The sequence below is a fragment of the Rhinoraja longicauda genome, chromosome 14, assembly GCF_053455715.1.
Source record: "Rhinoraja longicauda isolate Sanriku21f chromosome 14, sRhiLon1.1, whole genome shotgun sequence".
NCBI classification, from domain to species: Eukaryota; Metazoa; Chordata; class Chondrichthyes; order Rajiformes; family Arhynchobatidae; genus Rhinoraja; species Rhinoraja longicauda.
The window spans coordinates 20,882,886-20,907,996 of NC_135966.1; the positions used below are offsets into that span (position 1 = coordinate 20,882,886).

Genomic DNA, 25,111 nt, shown 5'->3' on the forward strand with positions numbered 1-25,111 from the left:
GCAGAGCACCAGAACAAACACCCACTCAAGTCAATATGTACGATCATTAAGTATTTAATTCACCAGTATGAGCTATTATGCAGACTCTGCAACACTACAAGATGTATAAGTTATCAAGCATCTTAAAGCATGTCACACTGGAAAGAAACAACTTCCATTGCCCCAATGATATCTATTTAAGGATAGCGGAGTCAGGGGGTATGGGGAGAAGGCAGGAACGGGGTACTGATTGAGAATGATCAGCCATGATCACATTGAATGGCGGTGCTGGCTCGAAGGGTCGAATGGCCTCCTCCTGCACCTATTGTCTATTGTCTATGATAGACACAAAAAGCTGGAGTAACTCCAAGGGTCAGGCAGCATCTCTGGAGAAATGGAATAGGTGCCATTTTGTGTCGAGACTCGTCCGAAATTGTTATTCGCCACAATGATAGAAATTCATGATAACATTTTGGATAACGTCTGCTTTCTATGACTGGTATATACATCCAAGCATATATATTTCCTGGTTTATTATTTCCTGGCATTCTATATGTGCGACACCTTCAGGTCAGCTGCCACTGTTGCTTCCTACCTGACCTTATGCATAATTTCACTCATGGCAACCATGACAGTGATCCGGCAAACTTCTCATCAGTATATCAACTTCTCATGCTCCCTCAAGCTTCTCATCAGTATATCAATAAGATGTGGAGTTTGAACCTGATCTGGGCATTGCTATTGCCCTGGCTCTCAGTTTGTCCCACAAGGAGTGAAATTACCGTAAAATGTTCCTGGAGTATTCTTCCGAACTTTCCAATTCAGTTAACTTTTATTTTTTCCCATTTGTGAATTGTTCCAGTGCTGAGAGCATTTTATTCCACCATTAGTGGCTGACTTATATAGAAAAGCTTAATTCTTACACTAGGCTGAAATTTAATAGGGGCACAAATTACTGTTTGGGAAAAATATACAAATAGACTTTAGGATCCCAATTGAAATGAAATACTCTGCATTTTTTTTTAAAATTCACGTTTTCCTGTGTACCTCTATTTTCGTCTTTGTGGTGGACACTCATCTTTGGGTAAAATTGTGTAACCTATGCTGTGCATTTTATTGAAAGAAGAGTAATTCATTTAACACCGGAATAAATAGGATTAATTACTATGCCTGGGCATTGAAAATGGAAATATCTTTCTTTGAAATCACTAAACACATATAATTTGTAAATTTTGGCACCAGAAAATAAATCCAATTGTTGGCATATTGACCATGTAAATTTCTCTAGGAAAGTAATTATTACTCAAATATTTGGTGTATGTGATAGAATGACCACCATTATTTCTGCAATTTTTCAATTTGCACTCAAAATGGAATATACATCTCTGAACCCACTTAAGTGTGTTCATGCTACCACAGCCAGGCTGTTCATGTCCTAGAACTCAAAATAATCATCTGATGTTGTAAATTAGGCTGAGATTCAACCTCACATATTATTGTTGTTGATCTAAACACCATTCATTTATATAAAATGTTTGATCTTTGCAACCTTAAACATATTAACAATGAAACGTTTTTGGCGATCAAATGTTTTGACCTTGAATGTTGGTTTAGCAAAAGATAAGCATGGTAACAATGTTACATCATTCATTGTTGAAGGAATATTTCATCTTTGGTTACCAAAACTAATGGGATGTGAGATTATTCTCAAACATCTCCCAACAGACAGTTAAATTGAGACTAATAAAAAGGGATGTCAGGAGTTGAGTCCAATCACTGGTCAATACATTTGCACCTGTTTAACTGCAGCCACTAAAGTCAGACTTTCATCTGTATTTTAAATAAGCCATGTGACATGAATCTGTATTTGTATCGGAAGGAGCTGTAGATGCTGGTTTACACCAAAGATAGTCACAAAATCCTGGGGGTATCTCAGTGGGACAGGTAGCATCTCTGGATAGAGGAGATTGCCCATTCCTTCTATCCAGAGATGCTGCCTGTCCTGCTGAGTGACTCCAGCATTTTGTGTTTATAATCTGTATCTGTATTTTGCTTTATGGAGTTGTGCCAACATTATTTTAAAGACTGAGTAACCTTGCACAAAGACAGACGTCAGCTTTCAGAAGAATAAACATATCACAGCTGGTGCTCAACCAAAGCAATATTCCTCTCAATTGTCCTCCTTGTGTACACCTTGGTGAAAGATAAAACTGTCCTTTCATTGCAATTTCAATGATTAGAATTTCTGTGACTTTGTTGCTGTGGGTAAACAAAACAAATTTTTTTTGCTGATGTATACTGATTTTTGTTTCTCTATTCTTCCCTATTCTAGTCTCAACATTCTTTTATGATGACTATACTCTGCAAAGTTTCCTTTGGCTACGAAAACAAACTCCTGTTTTAAATTCAGTGCAAATATGGAGCCAATTCAGTAGGAAACTATTGTGACAAGAAATTTATTGTGCTTCAGAACGGTAATAATTCTTATTATATATAAATAAAACATGAACATTATGGAATGCTCAGTAATTCACTGAGTTCAGCCAGCAAGTCATAATGTCAAACAGCACAAAACAGGCCTCTTGGCCCAACTCGTGTGGTGAGGTAAACATTTAATCAATTGGTTCAATATACCTTTCATCAGAACTGGCTAAAGTAGGATTAAGTTTAGGTTTATGATTGCCATGTGTCCTGAGGTACAGCAAAAAGTTTTATTGTGCATGCTATCTAATCAAATCAGATAATGCCACACGTAAATACAACCAAACCAAACTCAAGTGTAATAGGTAAGGCGAAGAGAAAGACACAGGGTGCACAACATAGTTCACAGCATAAGAGCGCAACAGTTCCATACAAAATGTCCAATGTCTTCAATGAGGTAGAGAAAAATCTGGCTTTTGGAAGGAGAATAAGGTGGAGAGAACTGTATGTGGTGGGCAAGAGCAACTACATGATAGAAGTGGTGCAAGAATCCTCTGAAAAGGGATAATAAAAGCTAATGAATAACACAAGCTACTTCAATTAGAGGCAAATCAGAGGGAAGAATTTGAAATTTTCAGAAGAGGAAACCTGTTGGAAATGTGAGTTAAAAAGGCTAATTGTTGATTGCAATGTTTAGTCCAGAAAGTTGTAATATGCCGAGAGTTGTGAATCTGTGGAATTCTCTTCCACAGAAGGCAGTGGATGCCAATTCGCTGGATGTTTTCAAGAGAGAGTTAGATTGAGCTCTTAGGGCTAAGGGAATCAAGGGATATGGTGAAAAAGCTGGAACCGGGTTCTGATTTTGGATGAGCAGCCATGATCATATTGAATGGTGGTGCTGGTTCGAAGGGCCGAATGGCCTACTCCTGCACCTATTTTCTATGTTTCTATTCTAGAGAGGAAAGCTTAATCAGAATACTGAAAAGGGAGGTTGAGCAAGATATGTCTTGAGGCAACATTATGTTAGAGATGTCAGGAATAGCAACAATTGAATCATTGAATGTGAAGGCTAATGAGGTGGAAGATGTGCATAAGGGGAATCCAAACCTTATGCTTTGTAGGAAGAAGATAGGAGAGCGCAGAAGTGTAAAATGCATAACAGAGAATCTATGGACTTGGGGTCAACTTATGACATATGGCCTTATTAGTTTAAATATTTTTATCATGCCAAATACATAACAATATATTTAGCCTACTACTTGGTAATCCATGTAATAAATATTAAGATGTTTTAAAATAACATTTAGATCCTCACATTAATCATTTTGAAAAATGCACAGAAAATTGGTTGGCGGACAGGAAGCAAAGAGTAGGAATAAACGGGTCCTTTTCGGAATGGCAGGCAGTGACTAGTGGGGTACCGCAAGGCTCAGTGCTGAGACCCCAGTTATTTACAGTGTATATTAATGATTTGGACGAGGGAATTGAATGCAACATCTCTAAGTTTGCGGATGACACGAAGCTGGGTGGCAGTGTTAGCTGCGAGGAGTCAAGTCAAGTCAAGTCAATTTATTTGTATAGCACATTTAAAAACAACCCACGTTGACCAAAGTGCTGCACATCTGACTAGGAAAAAAAAAGAAACATACAGTGGCAGGCAGCCAAACACAACGGCGCGGCCATCTTGAACAAAATGTTAATTCAATCACCCACAGTCCAACAACAAAAGCATTAAATAAGCATCAAAATTACACCCCCAAAAACCCCCCAAAAACACAGTCCAACAATAAAAGCACTAAACAGGCACCCAAATTACCCAACCCCAAAAACCCCCAAAACACAGTCCAACAATAAAAGCATTAAATAGGCATTCAAATCACACAACCCCAAAACCCCCAAAAACACAGTCCAACAATAAAAGCGCTAAACAGGCATTCAAATTACACAACCCCAAAACCCCCAAAAACACAGTCCAACAATAAAAGCAGGAGGATGCTAGGAGGCTGCAGAGTGACTTGGATAGATTAGGCGAGTGGGCAAATGCATGGCAGATGCAATATAATGTGGATAAATGTGAGGTTATCCACTTTGGCGGCAAGAACAGGAAAGCAGAGTATTACCTGAATGGTGACCGATAGGGAGCAGGGGAGATGCAACGTGACCTGGGTGTCATGGTGCACCAGTCATTGAAAGCAAGCATGCAGGTGCAGCAGGCAGTGAAGAAAGCGAATGGTATGTTGGCATTCATAGCAAGAGGATTTGAGTTTAGGAGCAGGGAGGTTCTGCTGCAGTTGTACAGGGCCTTGGTGAGACCGCACCTGGAGTATTGTGTGCAGTTTTGGTCTCCTAATCTGAGGAAAGACGTTCTTGCCTTAGAGGGAGTACAGAGAAGGTTCACCAGATTGATCCCTGGGATGGCGGGACTTACATATGAGGAAAGACTAGATAGACTGGGCTTGTACTCGCTGGAATTTAGAAGACTGAGGGGGGATCTTATAGAAACATATAAAATTCTTAAGGGGTTGGAGAGGCTAGATGCGGGAAGATTGTTCCCGATGTTGGGGGAGTCCAGAACCAGGGGTCACAGCTTAAGGATAAGGGGGAAGTCTTTTAGGACCGAGATGAGAAAACATTTCTTCACACAGAGAGTGGTGAGTCTGTGGAATTCTCTGCCACAGAAGGTAGTTGAGGCCAGTTCATTGGCTATATTTAAGAGGGAGTTAGATGTGGCCCTTTTTGCTAAAGGGATCAGGGGGTATGGAGAGAAGGCAGGTACAGGCTACTGAGCTGAATGATCAGCCATGATCATATTGAATGGCGGTGCAGGCTCGAAGGGCCGAATGGCCTACTCCTGCACCTATTTTCTATGTTTCTATGTTTCTATTTGCTCATTCTATTTAAAAAAAAGTAAAGTAGTTCTGCATATTGATTATCATGCTAAATGCTAATATCATGTGAATTGTTCAAAATTATTTGTAGCCAATACCTAACTCTGATCTACCTTGGTCTGATCTATCATCAGTGCCAGCTCTGATTTGTTCTGTACCTTTTCATACCCAGTTTCCCACTCCCTTGACTCTCAGTCTGAAGAAGGGTCACGACCCGAAACGTCACCTATTCCTTTTCTCCAGAGATGCTGCCTGACCCGCTGAGTTACTCCAGCATTTTGTGTCTATCTTCCGATCTACCCTGGATTTGATTTCCACAAATTGTATAGGATTTGTGAACAGAGGTGTACCAAGAGCCTGTCAGACCATGGCTTCATCTAGATCAAGACATGAATTCAAAACTAAATTCAATGTTCCATCAACCTTATGTAATGACAATAACATTACTATACAAAAGTGTCTCAAGGTTTAGCTGAGTTATGTAACTATTGTATTGTTTTTGTGATATTGCCAATGTAAGTATAATTTTAAAAAATAATAAATTGTAAAGAGTTGATTTGGTTTCTGACTGCTCTCACTTATTTATTTCATTAATCATCTTCATTCACCCATGTTTATTTCTTGGTGCACATTGCACTAAATTTTGAGAATCTGCTGCACATGTATTTCCAAAAGTTTTATTGTTGAGCATATTGAAGTGTGCGCATGTGCGGGACTCTCGGGTGGGCGAGGCCTGCGGAATCAGCGATAATTTCCAGATGCCTTGAAGATGTGTATTACAGAAATGAGTTGCTTAAACCTTAAATAAAGTTGAAGTAAATTGGAATTTTCATTTGCCTCACAACAATTTAAGCAACTCAATCTCAGAAGTTAAGCAAGGTGACATCTAGATGGAGAAACTATTGAAACCACAGCGCTTGGATCTGGCTCCCAACTCACCTACTGCAGCAAAGGAATGGAAGCACTGGCTTCGTACACTAAATAACTTCTTTGATGAGTGTGGTGACAATGCACCAGATAAATTCAGGACATTAATAAGCCCTGTCTCTTATAATGTATATGATTACATAGAGGAATGTACAACTTATGATTCTGCTATTGATGTACTAAGCAGACTCTTCGTTAAGACACCCAATGTAATATTTGCTCAACACCTCCTTGTTACTCGTAAACAAAATCCTGGTGAGTCACTTGATGAGTTTTTACAAGAACTTCAAAGACTTAGTAAAGACTGTGCCTTCAAAGCAGTTACAGCTGATCAATATCGACAGGAACTTATTCGAGACTCGTTTATCAATGGTTTGGCACGCCTTTAATACGACAGAGAATATTAGAAAACAAAACCTTGGAATTACAGTCAGATTACAATCAAGTTTACTCATTAGACTTGGCTCAGAGAAATTCAGATGCTTATGGCTCATCTAATGTGTATTCTGCTGCAACTATTACAAAATAATCTCACCCAAGTACTAATATGGAGCAAGCTGAAACAATTTCTACTGATAAATGTGCCCTTGCTGCAGCATATACTTATCCAAAAAGGAAGTGTTACTTTTGCGGGGATAATATTCATAATAGAGAGATATATCCTGCTCGAGAGGCAACTTGTAATAGTTGTGGCAAGAAGGGACATTATTCTAGAGTATGCAAGCCCAAAGCAACTACTAAAAGTGTGACTGCTGCCATGTATATGCCTTCTTTATGTGCAATTACAGCTGCATTTCCTCAGGGCTTGTCTCATGCAGTTACAACGGTATCCATCAATGGCCATACACTTAATGTACTACTTGATTCTGGCAGTTCAGAAAGTTTTATAAGTGAACAAGTTGTGTCTCGACTAAATCTAACTATAATTCCTTCAATAGAGAAATCTCGATGGCTCTGACATCTCTCAATACTCAAATTATTGGATCTTGTATTGTAGACTTTATTCTGAACAAAACTAGTTATAAATCTGTATGTCTTGGTATTTTGGAAAATATGTGTAGCGATATAATTCTAGGTCAGGATTTTCAGAAACAGCACAGCTCACTTCAAATAATGTATGAAGGAACTATGCCTGATCTTGTAGTGTTAAAGCCACCAGTATTGTGTGTTTTTTCTGCTGCATCTGTTGAATGTCCTTCATTATTCACTAATTTATCCTCTAAGTGCAAGCCAATTGCTACAAAATCAAGACATTTTAGTAAGGATGACAAAAACTTTATCAACACAGAAGTAACTAATTTTTTACGAGAAGGTATCATAGAGCCCAGCTCTTCCCCTTGGAGGGCACAAGTTGTCGTGGTTAAGGACCCCTTGGAGAGACATAGAAAGAGACTCTGCATTGATTACTCTCAAACTATAAACCAGTTCACAGAGCTTGATGCATATCCATTACCTCGTATAGAAGATATTATCAATACATTAGCTAAGTATAAGGTATTCTCTACTTTTGACCTAAAAAGTGCTTACTACCAAATTCCTTTGAAAGAATCAGAAAAGAAATACACTGCGTTTGAACCTAATGGAAAATTATACCACTACTGCAGAGTTCCTTTTGGTGTAACTAATGGTGTGACAGTGTTTCAGAGAGAGATGGACAAACTTGAACAGGAAAACCTTAAAGATACTTTCCCTTATCTTGATAATATAACTATTGCAGGAAAAGACCAAGCTGAACATGACAAACATGTACAACGGTTTTTAGAAGTTATACATTCTAAAAATCTAACATTAAATGAGGCTAAGTCAATAATATCAGTGTCATCAATTAATATTCTTGGTTATTGGGTTGGAAATGATATGATCAAGCTGATCCAGAAAGACTCCGTCCACTCCAAGAGATACCTGTTCCAGCTACATTAAACTCTCTATGTAGCTGGTCGATAAGGGTTTTTGGCATGTTTGCATATTATGCTAAATGGATACCAAATTTCTCTGACAAAATTCAACCTTTGATTAGAGCAAAATCTTTCCCCCTTGACTCTACAGCAATTGGTGCCTTTACTTCTTTAAAGAAACAATTAGAATCTGCGACATTACATGCCATAATGAGGATCTCCCCTTTGTTGTTGAATGTGATGCCTCTGATTTAGCAGTATCAGCAACATTAAATCAAGGAGGACGACCAGTGGCTTTCATGTCTCATACTCCCCAAGGTAGTGAATTGCATTACCCACCCGTCGAAAAGGAAGCTACAGCAATTATTGAAGCAGTGAGAAAATGGAGGATTGAGTTATCTGCATATAGTTATTCAATTGAGTACCGCCCTGGTAAGGATAATGTTGCTCCGGATACATTAACTCGAGCATTTTGTGCCTCTGTTCATTCTTCTACACTTACTGATCTTCACAAGGGGGTGTGTCATCCTGGAGTCACTCGTATGTTACACTATGTTCGTTCCAAAAACTTGCCTTTCTCTACAGAAGATGTGAAGATGACGTGTGCTTCATGCAGAATCTGTGCTGCATTAAAACCAAGGTTTTTCCATCCTGAAGAAGGAAGATTGATCAAAGCTACTCACCCCCATGGAATGTTTGAGTATTGACTTCAAAGGGCCTTTACCATCCTCCTCTCAAAATGTTTATATACTTACCATAGTTGATGAATATTCAAGGTTTCCATCTGCCTTTCCTTGTCCAAATATGTCAGCTGCTACAGTTATCAAATGTTTAGATCAACTGTTTTCATTCTGTGGATTTCCAAGTTACATACATTCTGATAGGGGCACCTCATTCATGTCAAAAGATTTAAAGGACTACCTTTCTAATAGAGGAATTGCAACAAGTAAAACAGTCAGGAAATGGTCAGGTTGAGAGGTATAACGGAATCATTTGGAAAGCAGTGAAACTGGCTTTAAAGTCAAATGGCATACCAGATCAGCAGTGGTAATGTGTTCTACCAGATGCATTACACTCCATCAGATCTCTACTGTCAACCGCTACCAATACTACTGCACATGAGCGGTTCTTTAACTTCAAATGGCGTTCTTCTAGTGGTACTTCTCTCCCATCATGGTTGACTAGCCCTGGGCCTGTGTTGCTTCGTCGATATGTCCGATCAAATAAGAATGAGCCCTTTGTTGATGAAGTTGAACTGACTGATGTCAACCCTTCTTATGCAACTATCAAGTATCAGGATGGATGTCAGTCAACTGTCTCACTTCATGACCTTGCACCATGTCCATCTTCTCCATCAGCTCCATCACTCCTTGATAATATTAATCGAGAACTTCCTTCAACACTCCCATCATCCCCTATGAAAACTTCTCTAAGTAATTCTAAAATTGAAAATGTAAATAACAATATGAGTGAAGTTGATGACCAAGCAATATATGTACCACCAGCTATTGAAACACCATTATCTCCTGGTGCTCCAGTGCTGCGACGGTCATCAAGACATACTAAACATCCTGACCGTCTCAACTTATAAATAGGAGGGGAGAATGAAGTGTGCGCATGTGCGGAACTCTCGGGCGGGGGAGGCCTGCAGAATCAGCGATAACTTCCAGATGCTTTGAAGATGTGTATTACAGAAATGAGTTACTTAAAGCTTAAATAAAGTTTAAGTAAATTGGAATTTTCATTTGCCTCACAACACATATTAAGACTCTTATTGGCGGAAATGGCAACTGAACACGACTCTTGTAACCACATGTACATTTATTTAATTGTATTACCAAACAATTTTTCACATATTGAACAATAGAGGTGTAGAATTGTGTTACTAAGGCAACCTCTCATTGCTACAGCACCAAACTCAAACCTTGCAATAATCAACAAAGATATTAATTTTGTTCCAGCAGTCAATGGATTTCTGTGCACTGTGTGTTAAGGGTGCTGACCTCATACCATATATTGCCTTGTAATTGTAAGAATATTGTCATAGTAAACAAAAATATAAAATATTTATCATTTGCCAAAAACATTAACACTTGTTTGTCTCACCACAGATTCTGTATGCCCAGTTATTTCTCGCCTTTACTGTTTATATACCACATTTCCAGCATACATCGTAATGTAATTTAGTATTCCTGCCTTTTTTATTGAGAGTTAGTCTGGAGTGGAAAGATAATTTAAATCAGGAAGCTGAGTTCCAGGAGTGTAGATCTATTGCTAAGTCATTTAATCCTGGCTATTTCTGTGTTAGTGTCTTCTCAGTTGAGTTCTGAGTGATTATTTGGGTTGATATAACCATTTTATCAGACCATGCCTTCGTCTAGATCAAGACGTGAATTGTAACCCTAGATCCCATTTTCTTTCTGAATGTTTGGGATCCTAGTGTGTAGAATAGTGCTAGTAATCACTAGTCCGCGTGGGCCCGGTGGGCCGAAGAGCTTGTTTCTGCACTGAATCTCTAAACTAAACTAAACTAAACTAAACTAAACTGAATGGACAAAAAAATGCTCATAGTGCTGGAGTATCTCAACTAGTCAGACAGCATCTCTGGAGAACCTAGAAAGGTGATGTTTTGGGTAAGGACACTTCTTCAGACTGATTATGGTGGAAGGGGGGTACGGAGAAAGCTGGAAGAGAAGAGAGGCAGGTCAAAGCCTAGCTGCAGAGAAAAGTACCCATGAATGGGGTGGTTGATGGAAAGGGATGAGTGAACCAAGGAATTGCAGAGGGAAAGGTCCCTGTGAAAAGTGGAAATGGGAGGCGATGGGAAAACGTGACTGTTGGTGGGATCACGATGAAGGCGGTGTACATGTTGAAGAATGATGAGCTGGATTTGCGGAAGCTGCTGGGGCGAAAGGTGAGGACCAGAGGAATTCTATCCTTGTTCCATCTGGGAGGAGGGGAAGCGAGAGCAGGTCTACGGGATACAGAGGAGACATGAGTGAGGGATCCATCTATGACAGCTGGTGGGGAATCCACGTTTACTAAAGAAAGGGGACATCTCAGATGTCTCAGAATGGAAAGCCTCATCTTGGGACCAGATGCTGTGGAGACAAAGTGAGAGTTGGGCGTCTTTGCAAGAGACAGGGTGGAAGGAGGTGTAGTCCGGATAACTGTGGGAGTCAGTGGATTTGTAATAGAGGTCAATCGATTGTCTGTCCCCTATGATGGAGACAGAGAGATCAACAAATGTGAGAGAGGTGTCAGAGAATTTGAGGGCAAGGTGAACGTTAATGATAAAATTATGAAATCAATGAGTTCTGCACAGGTGCAGGAGGCAGTTCTGTTGCAGTTATCGATGTAGCAGAAAAAGAGATGGAGGAGAGTGCCAGTGTATGGTGCCAACAAAAAGCTGGTGCTGCAAGAGAACTTGCTCCTGGCCTCAGCACAGTAGAGGTCATCCAGCCAGTCATCAATGGCACCTCTCTTGTCAGTGAGTTTAATAACAATATTGTGATTGTTGCTAAATGAGCAGAGGGGGTGAGATTGGAGTGTATAAGGGGGGCGGAGAAATCAACACGGCTAATGTCACATCGGCAGTTGGAAAGAAAATGGTCCAGAGAAGGTAGAAGGCCAGCATGAAGAGCCCATGAAGAGGAGGAAGGGTGGAGACAGGAGAAGTGGTCATCACTGAGAGGCAAGGACTCTGTACCAGAGGAAAAGGCCTGGAGGCAGAGGTGACGGAAGAAGAGCCCGACATTATGGTGGATTTGGAATTTGCTGAGGTGTGGGTGATGGGGTACAAAGGGTATGGCATCTGCTGTCGACTGTCTTTGAAAGAGGGAAGTCAGGGGAGAATGGTGAAAATCTGATAGGTGTAAGGGCTGGGGTCAGACCCAGGCTCTGAGGGGGGAAGAGGGAGGAGGATAGCTCAAGGGAGGAACTGAATTACAATGTAGACAAACATTCTGATGAGCTGTACTGGGAAAACAGTTGAAATGGAAAAGTAATCAAATTCAAAAGGTTTCAGGTCATTTTAAGTACTTAGATAAATGAGTAAAATTCCACATAGATAAAAAAGTAGTGTACTTGGGTTTAGGAAAGTGGATCCTCTGATTCTTAAGAAGGGAAGACCAGAAAATTTTAATTAAGTGAATGGACTATTAGATTGAGAAGGCAGAACCAGTTGGCTTCCTTATAAGTTATACAGGCAAAGAGCAGGATTAGATTTTGTCTTCATCAAACCAAAGCTACCTGCAGCAGGGTGCCAGTCTGAAGTGTAAACAGTGAGGCTGCAAGTATCAAAAGAAAGATTATTAGTTTCCTGGCTTTGACTGATTTAACTGTGGAAGAAGGTAGTTGTGATGTTGGATCATGCAATTTCTAAAGTTTGTTCTGAATGCTTTGGGGGATCAGAGTGAAATTTGCTAGATGAATTTTCCTGTGAATTGTTCCAGGATTTCTTTCTTTCATTTGCTTCTCCCAGTGTGGCAGCTTAATGGATAGCAAACATTGTTTTGTGGAGTTGCATAAAACTGGTAAGCAGTAATTTTGATAAGGCCACTTGCCTTTTTGCATACATCTATGTTCGCGTCTGCTTTGATTAGAATGAGAGTGAGAATCCAAAGGGGAGTCTATGCTCATCAGGTAAATGTCACAGCATAATTGTATAGACAAAAAAAAATTGGGAAATATGGTAAAATAACTTATGACGTTTCAAGCGAATGTGCATTGATTATGAACAAAAGGGTGAATTGAACATTTAATTACTTTGATAAAGAGGAAACATACAAAGTTTTATTACTTGATTAAGGCTGTTGCTGGTAAGAACGTAACCATGATTGTTTGAAGAGAGAAAATAACGTTAACATTAATATGCTAATTTATCATTTAATTTAAATTATCAGTTTAGTACTTTGATACTATAAATACATGTTCACCCTGCTCTATTTGCATTTCTTTTCCTTGAGCATTTGGCTCATTTTTTTTCTGGTGGTGACCCAATCACCACAGTGGGAACAGGTCATGGAGTACATGGGACCCCAATTATTGTCAGTGAAATATAACATTTTATGGATCACTTTGATGTGTGTTTAATGTTCTACTAAAAAATTAGCAAAAAATCACTCCAGCACAGGCCCAAGAGCAACAGGCAGCTTGCTGACAGGTGAGTGTGAGAAAGGGTCCTTTCCTCAATCGTCACCTATCCATTCCATCCACAGATGCTGCCTCACCCGTTGAGTTGCTGCAGCACTTTGTGGTTTGCTTACAGATTAGTTTATTTGTTTTATTTCTATTTGTTGGCATTGAAACATTTTGGCTGGTGTTTTAGTACCTCTGGGTGCTAACGTTGTTGGGACTTGTTAATGTTTGTTCAGACCCTGCATTCTCCAGTTCGCACATAATTTGGCTACAATGAGTTAGCATGAAGTGAAGTGAAACTGCCGATGAGGAATACTTCTTCTTGTCACCATTGGACTTGTCTCCCATACGCAAGCTCCTCCTGTCAGGTTAACATAAAGAGGACTGAAAACTGGCAGAAATTTAAAGTGAAGTTTTCACTAAGGAAGCAGGGGTTTTCAATGGCATATGTCAGGATCGTTATCTCTAACTTTCTCTGCAACAATTTGGCTGTGCTTTGCTTTGATACTAATGTTTACATTATTCCTCTATGGCGCACCCTCAAAAATCATCAGTAAACTTCAATACATTCAAAACTCCGCTGCCCGTCTACTCACCCACACCCCGATCCGTGACCATATCACCTCCGTCCTTTACAAACTCCACTGGCTCCCCATCCCCCAGAGAATCCAGTACAAAATCCTCCTCATAACCTACAAAGCCCTCCATAACCTGGCCCCATCCTACCTGACCGACCTCCTCCACAGGCACACTCCCACATGCACCCTCCGCTCTGCTGCTGCCAATCTCCTATCCCCCCACATCCGGACCAAACTCAGATCCTGGGGGGACAGGGCTTTCTCCATCGCTGCTCCCACCCTATGGAACTCACTACCCCAAACCGTTAGAGACTCCTCCACACTCACCACATTCAAAACATCGCTGAAGTCTCACCTGTTCAGTACTGCCTTCAACCACTGAAGGTCACCTCACCTTCCGTCTCCTTTCTCTGTTCGTTTACTTATTTACTTATTTATCTATTTATTCATTTCCCTATGTTCTCTAAATCTCTGTAAAGCGTCTTTGAGTATATGAAAAGCGCTATATAAATAAAATGCATTATTATTATTATTATTACATCTGTAGTCTACCATGTGCTCCCTGTAATACTTAATGTGATGTGGTTGCTATCCTTGGTTGCAAACTGAAAAGCTCATTAGGGCATTGATACTAAAATAAAGTTTGTCAACTGTCAACAGTATTTTGTTTTGGGCTTTAGCAAAGAAATGAAAATATAAAATTCTAATATATTTTCTTATCAAAATGGAATGTTTTCAGTTACGTGAACTTATGTTAGGAGATTGACAATGTTAAGATATGGAAGTTTCAAAAATATGAAAATAATTCATCGTTTAGTATCATGGGGTGAAAGTGGCCAATACTTAGATATTGCAGCAAAACTGTAATAATTTGTATTTTACAGAAAATGTGAATCTATTTACAAAGACTGGTGGAAATAAGGAGATAAAAGATAATATTTATAACGTGCCCAATGGTGAAATAAACTGGGTTGTCTAACTAATCTAAGTAATCTCAACTCATTTTCAACTCATAAAAGGGCGAGATCTAGAATCAAAAACATGTTTATTTTTGTCTACATGTAAATTCATTCTTTGGAAGATAAAAGCTCAAATATAATAACTAAACTATTCTTGGGGCAGGAGTGTGCAATTCAATCTTCAATTAATTGACTGTTCGGCTCGTTGAAGCACGCTTTCAAAGGCTTACAACTGAAGGTCAAGTAGAAGATCAGCAGAAAAGCCGCCTGATACCTTTGCATTTATCTGTTTAATCCTATTACCAGAGTAATATCGCTAACCCGAGAACCTTCACACACTCATAACTGCCTTACGCCAATCTTTTCAACAAATCCAATCTCCTTGTTTGGCATTAGAAGCTAATCCTTTGGTGCCGAAGTAAAATCATCCCAACTATTTCATTAGGCACAAAGAAAAGCCTCTCTATTCCAGTGGTGCACAAGACTGGCACATGCTTTTGCATATGTTTCCTCTTAAAAGGAACCGAAAACCTGCAACATATGGAGTTGTTTGAAGAGCCAGCAAATGGTTACTAATGTATGAACACTTGCATTAATGCATTTCAGATCTTTCGGTCCACCCAGTTTTACAAATCGCTAACTGATGAATATGTAACAACCGTGAATACCAATTGCCACGCTACACCTCTGCACAAACACACGCCACCGGGTCACAAGTATAAACCCCGAAGAGAACAACACGATTTTTTCTCTCAGCGACGCCGAGCCTTTGCATTAAAAACGCAACGCTGCATATTAATGCTAATCGCTCCTTAACAAGCGACAGCACGTCACGTCTTTTTACCCCAGGTTGACGGATTGGAGAGAACGAGAGGGAAGCCATTCACAATGACGGAAGCTACAGTGCCGTTCAACTCAACAACACAACGTTCGCATCTTGAACATTGCATTGATTTTACTGAACATAAAAAAGGCGTTTCTCTCCTTATGAAATTGGGGGTAATTAATGAACGAGCGCGTACCTCTCTCTCTCTCTCTCTCTCTCTCTCCAGTTTCTGTTCACTCGGGCTCCAATTCCCGCAGCCCACATTCAAGTTCTCGTTTGTCTATCTATTCATGTCCCGGATTATTTGCACCCCGTGGCTTGCAAACACAACATGCACAATGGTACAATGCCTTGCCCACCCGCGCAAGGCGTTCTGCTTCAAATCCCAATTCAAAAATTGCATGCTTGGGCATTTTCCATCGGTGGAGGCTAAAAGGAGGCCGAAATCAACAAAGCTCTGCTCCACACTGTAATTAATCTCAGTGATCGAGGTCTCCGTGCAGGCGGAGAATTCATGGGAGTACTACCGGGTTGGGCCCCGGCGTGAAAATGGCATTGATCTGCCCCACTCTAAAAACTGGAAATAGTTCAATTAGCCGAGATTGAAAGGTTGGAGAAAAGGTGCAAACCTTATTAGACGTGTTGAGGATCTTGGGTGCTGAAGAGACAGCTCCTTCCGCGCTTTGCAATTCTGACAAGAAGTGTTCCCCTCGGTTGCTGCTCTATCCCACTTCAGCTGCCGGAATAAAGGCACTGCTAAAAATAGCTTGTTATGCCGTCTGCTTGCGATAAACTGACACATCTGTACATTTATCGGATGTATAATCACTTCCCTCCCACCCCGCGATTATTCACTGGAAGCGAAACCATACAGACAAAAATGTGTTTTATAGTCGCTGTTGCCAGCGACACGTAGAAAGCAGAAGTGTTTGGGAGATCTCCATCCATTAGTCACAAACTGTGTATTGTTGGAAATATAATACACCTAAGGCAGAAGGCAATGTCTATGGGGTATTTGTTGCATAGTATTACTTGTGATTCATTACAAGGTCCTGATGTACGAAAGTTACGGTAGTGGATATAAGCCACCATTGCAAGAGGGACTGGAAATCACTTATATAGTCATGGCAGTATCTGTTTTGTGATTTGATATGCATCCAGTAAAATATGAAAATGTAGAGAAATTAAATTAGATCTTTTATAAAAGACATTGGGAAATGACCAAGTTAAAATCAGTTTTCATTACAGTTTACCAAAAAACACAGCCACAGGGGTAGAAAACTCTGAAAAAAATCTCCTGCCTCACTTTAAGTTTTCTGGTTTATTTGTCAATGACTTGCTCACTTTCCAAAAATCGTAAGGAGAAAACAAACTCGGCCTTGACACTAGCTCAAGACGATTATATCGCAGGACATGTTACATTCCTGGTTAGTTGTATCCACGGTTAGCTTATCTCTGGTTAGTTAGATTTTTTTGATATACCAAATTGCAGCTAAATAATTAAAATGCATATAAACTGCATAATTAATAAATTTAGTGACTATTCCCTTTAAATTTAGTTTTCCCTTAGGCAGACTGTTAAGATTAGTTGATTATATTCTTATTGATTAGGTTCATGGCCCAAATAGATAGCTCACCCTTTCTTCAAGACAAAGCTAATAACAAAGCAGCAAGATTTTAGTTTTTAATTAAATATTTTTATATCTCCATAATGTAACGCAATGACATGTACCACTTTGAAATTCAGTAAGGCTGCAAATTGAAAATCAATATGCAGTCTGGTTCAGGACAAAACAGCAAATGCCCACTCATTCGAATCAAACTCTGATGTTAACTTAATAAAGCTTGTGTTATCCTTTATGTAGAATTAGTCACAGGGAGATTAGACAATGCATTCATTGGGGTTTCCACACTAGATACCAACCCTCATATAACCACAAATATTTAATTAATTCCTATTTTAGTTTTGTTCCATTGAAACATTTATGAATGTTTGGCTCTTATTTTTAAATGGGTCTTGTTTCTCCAGACCATATTGCAAGTTATATTTAAATATTCTTAATAAAAAATACTTGAATGTTATTATTGCCTACAAGTAGACAAATGGTCTACAAACATACATAGACACAAAATGTTGGAGTAACTCAGCAGGACAGGCAGCATCTCTGGAAAGACCCTTCTTCTGACCCTTCTGCAAACGTACCTCTGCTTCAGATGAATAAAGAAGAGGTAAAAATGAAAGTTGTATTTTCAAGCTTCATCTCTTCTTGGAAATATAAGATTTGGACATTTACTTCGCAGGGCAAATAAAACCTACCAATTTGGCAAAATTAAAATTGCATATTACATTTGCACTGAACCATCAGGAGCTTGCTTCCTTCAACTCCAGACAAAATTGTATTTAATATTGTTTTCATGGTGAACAGATTTTCAATTGCATTTTTCATAATAACATTAGGGATATATTGTTGCTTCTTGTTCATTGATGGATTGTGCCTTTTGCTTTTAAAGCCAACTTAATTTGTCTGTCCCCAACTGCCCTGGAGAACATAATGGTGCATTATGTACTTGAACTTATTTGGACCATGCAGTGAAAATACTCATATTGTGTTGTCTGTTAAAGACCCAGGAACCTGCTTAGATATTGTGACACAATTTGGACGCCAATTTCATAGGGTTTCCTTGGTCGCAAAGCTGAAATGTTTATGAGATGCTGCTAGTTAGCTGTAGTAAATTATGACAGATGGCAATCTCATTGGAGGAAGTATATATTAATGGGTTCTCATCCAGCAGTTACTTTAACCTGCATGATGTTTGCAGAGTAGGAATGCATTTACTAAGATGGAAAATAAAATATAGGTCCATTAGAAATAGAAGCAAGTAGAGTATTCACCCTTTTGTGCTTATTTGCCTTTTCTATCTGATCATGGCAAGATTTACTTTGGTGTTATTTTTCTGTACTAAGCTTATGTCCATTGATTCCCTTCATATACAGAAATATATGAGGGAGCTTCTGAGCAACTGCAAGACTGCTTTAACCGCACTGACTGGGACTTATTTGAGGATGAGGACATTGACACCTACGCTTCCACAGTACTGTTTTACATAAAAAGCAGTGTAGACAATGTCACTACCACAAAACACATCCGTGTCTTTCCCAATAACAAACCATGGATGACCAAAGACGTCCAACTCCTGCTAAAAGCCCGCAACATGGCTTTCCGGTCCGGCAATACAGAGTTGTTTAGTGCGGCCAGGTCCAACCTGAAGAGGGGCATCAGAGACGCCAAAGCAGCCTACAAGCGAAGAATTGAGAGCCACTTCAACAACTCAGACCCTTGTCGTGCATGGCAAGGTATACGGCACATCACCAATTACAATAACAACACCAACCCGTCCACCAGCAGCAGTGCCCCACTGGTAGAGCAGCTCAGCCACTTCTTTGGCCACCATGAGGTGGAGAGAACAGAGACTGTCATGCCCACTGCTCCAGCTCCAACTTCCAACAGCCAGACACTCATCATGCAGACTGCTGATGTCACACGCACACTCCGTAATGTCAACATACGGAAAGCAGCTGGTCCGGACGGAGTTCCAGGATGGGTTCTCAGAGATTGCGCCGCTCACTGCGTTAGCTGAGGTGTTCACAAACATCTTCAATCTATCTCTGGCACAGTGCATTGTCCCCACATACCTAAAAACATCCACAATAGTGCCAGTTCTGAAGCAGGCAGCCATAACCTGCCTCAACGACTACAGGCCAGTCGCACTAACACCAATAATCATGAAGTGCCTGCAGAGACTGGTCTTTAAGCACAACAAGGCTGCTCTCCCACCCACCCTGGATCCAAACCAATGTGCATACAGAGCCAACAGATTAACAGATGACGCCATTGCCACTGCCCTCCATACTGTATTGCTCCACCTAGAACAAAGGGGAGCATATGCACGGCTGCTGTTTGTTGATTACAGCTCTGCATTTAATACAATCATACCCAGCAGACTGGTCTCCAAGCTGTCTGACCTAGGCTTCGAACACAACATCTGCCTTTGGATAAAGAACTTCCTAACAGATCGGCCGTAGTCAGTCAGGATGGGCCCACACCACTCTCCCACTCTGTCACTCAACACAGGGGCTCCACAAGGCCGTGTGCTGAGCCCCCTCCTCTACTCTCTCTGTACCTGTGGCTGTATACCAACCCACAACACGAACACAATCATTAAATTTGCAGACGACACGACAGTGGCGGGGCTGATCAGTGAGGACGATGAGTCAGCTTACAGGGAGGAGGAGGTACAGAGGCTAACAGACTGGTGCTCTGAAAACAACTTGGCACTCAACACCAAAAAAAACAAAAGAGCTCATCATCGACTTCAGGAAGAAGCAGGGTGACCATCCCCCACTGCACATAAATGGAGAAAGAGTGGATAGAGTCTCCAGTTTCAGGTTCCTGGGCGCCCACATCTCAGAAGATCTCATGCGGTCAACCAACATAAACTCTCTGGTTGAGAAGGCACAATAGCCGCCGCACTTCCTAAGAACACTCAGCAAAGTCAACCTGCCACACCAGCTGCTCGTGACCTTCTACCGCTGCTCCATTGAGAGAGTCCTGACACATGGGATCCTGGTGTGGTACGGCAACAGTTCTGCGGCTGACAAGAAGGCTCTGCAGAGAGTCATCAACACAGCCCAGAAGATCACCAACACACGTCTGCCTGCCCTGGAAGACATCTATAGCCCCCGTTGCCTGCGGAAGGCATCCTGCATCTTAAAGGACCCATCTCACCTCGTCCATCACTTGTTTTCCCTTCTGCCCTCAGGAAATTGCTACAGGTCCATCAAAGCGCACACCACAAGACTAACAAACAGTTTCTACCTTAAACCCATCACCACACTGAACTCTGCACTGAAAGCACACCGCCCTGTAGACAATATTTATACTGCACAATACCTGCACAATACCTACCTCTGTGAAATACTGATATATTCATTTATAATGTTTATTTATATAATACTATTCTGTGCAATATCTTATATTCTGACTAGGTGCAATATCTTATACTCTGATAAGGGTGCATACGTAGGCATGATGTGTATGTGTGTGTGAATCTGTGTGTATGTGTCACTGTGTGTGCATGTGAGTGTATGAACAGTTTTTATTTTTCTCACTCTTTTACTGTTACTTTTATGTTACGAAGATAACATTTAATGTCTTATTTAACCAAGAAGACAGTTAGACTGTTTGGAGAACTAGGATGGGGGAGGGATGGAGAGAGAGTAACTTATGAGAGGCATAGATAGGGTGGACAGAAATGTTTTCCAAGTGCGGAAATGTCAAAGACTAGAGGGCACAGCCTTAAGGTGAGAGGGGCAAAGTTTAAAGGAGATGTGCGGGCCAAGTTTCTTACACTGACGCTGGTGGGGAACCTGGGTCTCTGGCATTGTTGGGCAGTGGCTCTACCACCTGCGCCATTGTGCTGCCCACTGCATCACTGTGACACCCACTGTGCCGTACACTCCGACTGAGTGTAATTAGAGCCTCAGTTAAGAATCAACCACATGGATGGGTCTGGAATGACATTTAGCCCAGACTGTGGAAGGAAGGCAGAGTTCCTTCTCAAGAAAATTAGAAAGCTAGATGAATTTAGAACAAATCAGCACCTTTGTGGTCATCATTTGTGTTATCATGACTCATGCACACTTCACTTAATGGATTAATTTGTTTGATTATTTAGGGGCAGCACAGATGCTGCCTTACAGCCCAGAAACCCAGGTAGATCCTGACTACGGATCTGCCTGTACAGGATTTGTACATTCTTTGTGACTGTGCAATTAACATTTTAATTACTTGATTTAAAATTCCTTATCGACTAGCTGGGATTCAAACATGCATCACCAAATCAAAAGTTAAAGTTTAGTTTTTAGTTTTTCTTTTAGAGATACAGCTTGAAAAAAGGCCCTTTGGGCCACCGAGTCCACTCCGTACATTAACTCTATCCTGCACACTAGGGACAATTTACAGAAGCCAATGAACCTACAAACCTACACGTCTTTGGAATGTGGGAGAAAACCGGAGCACCCGGAGAAAACCCACGCGGTCACAGGGAAAATGTACAAACTCCATACAGACAGCATCCGTAGTCAGGATCGATCTGGGTCTCTGGAGCTGTAAGGCACCAGCTCTACCACGGCTTCACTGTGCCACCACTAAATACTAAATGCTAACCCATTAACTTAACCACTCCACTGCAATACCCCCTGGTTGCATTATTATTAATAAATCAGTGATAATTGTCACAGAAAAACCAAAAACCTCTCCTGAATTCCGTTGAACTAAATTCAGCCTCCCACTAACAAAATAATTAGTAAATCCTTTGATTCCGGTACAGAGCTAGTTTTGGGTTCATCTTTCCACATCTCATTTGATACATGTGTTTGACTTTACTGCTCAGTCTGCAATGTGATGTTTGCCCAAATGCCTTGAGAAATTCCACATTGGCTATCCCTAGAGTGCAGACCTCAATAACCTTCCTTGTTGCTTCGTCAAAATAACCCATTATGTCCTTTGCTTAACAAATGATGTCGATTGCCCTTAACTAATTTGTACCTTTCTAAAGGATGAATAATCCTGCCATGATTAGCCTAAATGGCAAACAAAAGATTTAGTTTATCCCATAATCCCGTTTTTAATCAGCGATGGAGTTCTAACCAACACCTGCAGTTCTTTGTTTCTACGTGAAGTACTAACAATTCACTAGTTCCACACCAATAGCCAGAAATGTTTGGAAGCTAATGGATAAAGCTTGTGCCAAGTATTACTTCATTCTCTTTATGGTTTTGGAGATGCTTTATGGGGCCTTGTTAATTTAACTACTTTGAAAAGTATTACACCTCTTACTATTTCCGTTCTAACCGTGTTTACCTTTCCAATATTTCACACTCGGGTGTTCACATCACACAGGTAGACACAAAATACTGGAGTAACTCAGTGGGACAGGCAGCATCTCTGGAGAGAAGGAATGGATGACGTTTCTGGTCGACCCAAAACATCGCCCATTTCTTCTCTCCAGAGATGCTGCCTGTCCCGCTGAGTTACTCCAGCATTTTGTGTCTACCTTCGATTTAAACCAGCATCTGCAGTTCTACTCCTTCACATCACACACCTCATTTGCAAAGGTAGACATAAGGCATTCATTAAAAATAACACCCATGTCCTCAATCTTCGCAAACAAATTAATAACAAAGTTAATATTTATTTAACTTCTGAGTGGTTTACTTATTTTTTACTGTCCGGTACTTTTCATGCCCTCAATTCATTATCCTTATTTCCTCTTTACTTTCACTCCTGCCTTGTTTCATACCTGATGGGCTCCATGGGGGTTGAGGATTATAGGGGATGGGGAAGGGTTGGTGGGGAGAATGGCAATTATGAGAGTCCCTTCTTTACTCTTTGAATTTGTTTGGTACTTCTGACACTGATTAACCATCGACTAGTTATATCCGGTCCACTTACATTTCAGGTTTGTAAAATTAGCCTTTCCTCAACTGAGAAGTTTTGCTTTTGGACGACCATTGACATTTTCTATAACCATGTTAAATCTTGAAGTAACGAGAACAATCAATCTCACTTCTTGCAATTTATTTACCTGTTAGCTCTTCAATTCCCTTTTAGCTGTATTTTGCTTTCACCTTGTCCCACTTGAGATTTCCACAAGCCATAGCTTGTGGGCGGCACGGTAGCGCAGCGGTAGAGTTGCTGCTTTACAGCGAATGCAGCGCCGGAGACTCAGGTTCGATCCTGACTACGGGTGCTGCACTGTAAGGAGATTGTACGTTCTCCCCGTGACCTGCGTGGGTTTTCTCCGAGATCTTCGGTTTCCTCCCACACTCCAAAGACGTACAGGTATGTAGGTTAATTGGCTGGGTAAATGTAAAAAAAAATTGTCCCTAGTGGGTGTAGGATAGTGTTAATGTACGGGGATCACTGGGCGGCACGGACTTGGAGGGCCGAAAAGGCCTGTTTCCGGCTGTATATATATGATATGATATGATATGATAGCTCTCAAAGTACTCTCAAAGTATTAATACTGGTCATATTGAGCAACTAAAATATTGTAATTGCAAATCCAACTCCCACAAATGATTTTCCTTACTCTGCAAAATGAAACATAGAAATTGCAAGGAGTTGGCATTGAGAATTGTAAATGCCTCCCTTTTTGTTGCTGTTTATCCCAATCCCATTTGCTATAATGCAAGCCAATGAGTATTAATCATTTTTAATCCTGATTGGCATGGTTTTATGATGTTATATCTTACATAACCCCACTTTTCAAAAAGGGAGGGAGAGAGAAAACGGGGAATTACAGACCAGTTAGTCTAACATCGGTAGTGGGGAAAAAGCGAGAGTCAGTTATTAAAGATGGGATAGCAGCACATTTGGAAAGTGGTGAAATCATTGGACAAAGTCAGTATGGATTTATGAAAGGTAATTCATGTCTGACGAATCTTATAGAATTTTTTAAGGATGTAACTAGTAGAGTGGATAAGGGAGAACCAGTGGATGTGTTATATCTGGACTTCCAGAAGGCTTTCGACAAGGTCCCACATAAGAGATTAGTATGCAAACTTAAAGCACACGGTATTGTGGGTTCAGTATTGATGTGGATAGAGAACTGGCTGGCAGACAGGAAGCAAAGAGTAGGAATAAATGGGTCCTTTTCAGAATGGCAGGCAGTGACTAGTGGGGTACCGCAAGGCTCAGTGCTGGGACCCCAGCTATTTACAATATATATTAATGATTTGGATGAGGGAATTGAATGCAACATCTCCAAGTTTGCGGATGACACGAAGCTGGGGGGCAGTGTTAGCTGTGAGGAGGATGCTAGGAGGCTGCAACGTGACTTGGATAGGTTAGGTGAGTGGGCAAATGCATGGCAGATGCAGTATAATGTGGATAAATGTGAGGTTATCCACTTTGGTGGCAAGAACAGGAAAGCAGACTATTATCTGAATGGTGGCCGATTAGGAAAAGGGGAGATGCAACGAGACCTGGGTGTCGTGGTACACCAGTCATTGAAAGTAGGCATGCAGGTGCAGCAGGCAGTGAAGAAAGCGAATGGTATGTTGGCATTCATAGCAAGGGGATTTGAGTATCGGAGCAGGGAGGTTCTGCTGCAGTTGTACAGGGCATTGGTGAGACCACACCTGGAGTATTGCGTACAGTTTTGGTCTCCTAATCCGAGGAAAGACATTCTTGCCATAGAGGGAGTACAGAGAAGGTTCACCAGATTGATTTCTGGGATGGCAGGACTTTCATATGAAGAAAGACTGGATAGACTCGGCTTGTACTCGCTGGAATTTAGAAGATTGAGGGGGGATCTTATAGAAACGTACAAAATTCTTAAAGGGTTGGACGGGCTAGATGCAGGAAGATTGTTCCCGATGTTGGGGAAGTCCAGAACATGGGGTCACAGTTTAAGGATAAGGGTGAAGTCTTTT

The 25,111-nt window shown here is 40.7% G+C and overlaps 1 protein-coding gene across 1 annotated transcript in view; it reads right to left on the reverse strand.

Moving 5' to 3' along the window:
- The window catches only part of cplx2b (complexin 2b), a 244,247-nt gene extending 227,864 nt beyond the window's left edge, over window positions 1–16,383 (reverse strand). Inside the window, exon 1 of the mRNA XM_078411551.1 lies at window positions 16,242–16,383. The gene's annotated coding sequence lies outside the window, so the exon portion shown is untranslated. The remainder of the gene's footprint in view (window positions 1–16,241) is intronic.
- Between the last annotated feature and the right edge of the window lie 8,728 nt (window positions 16,384–25,111).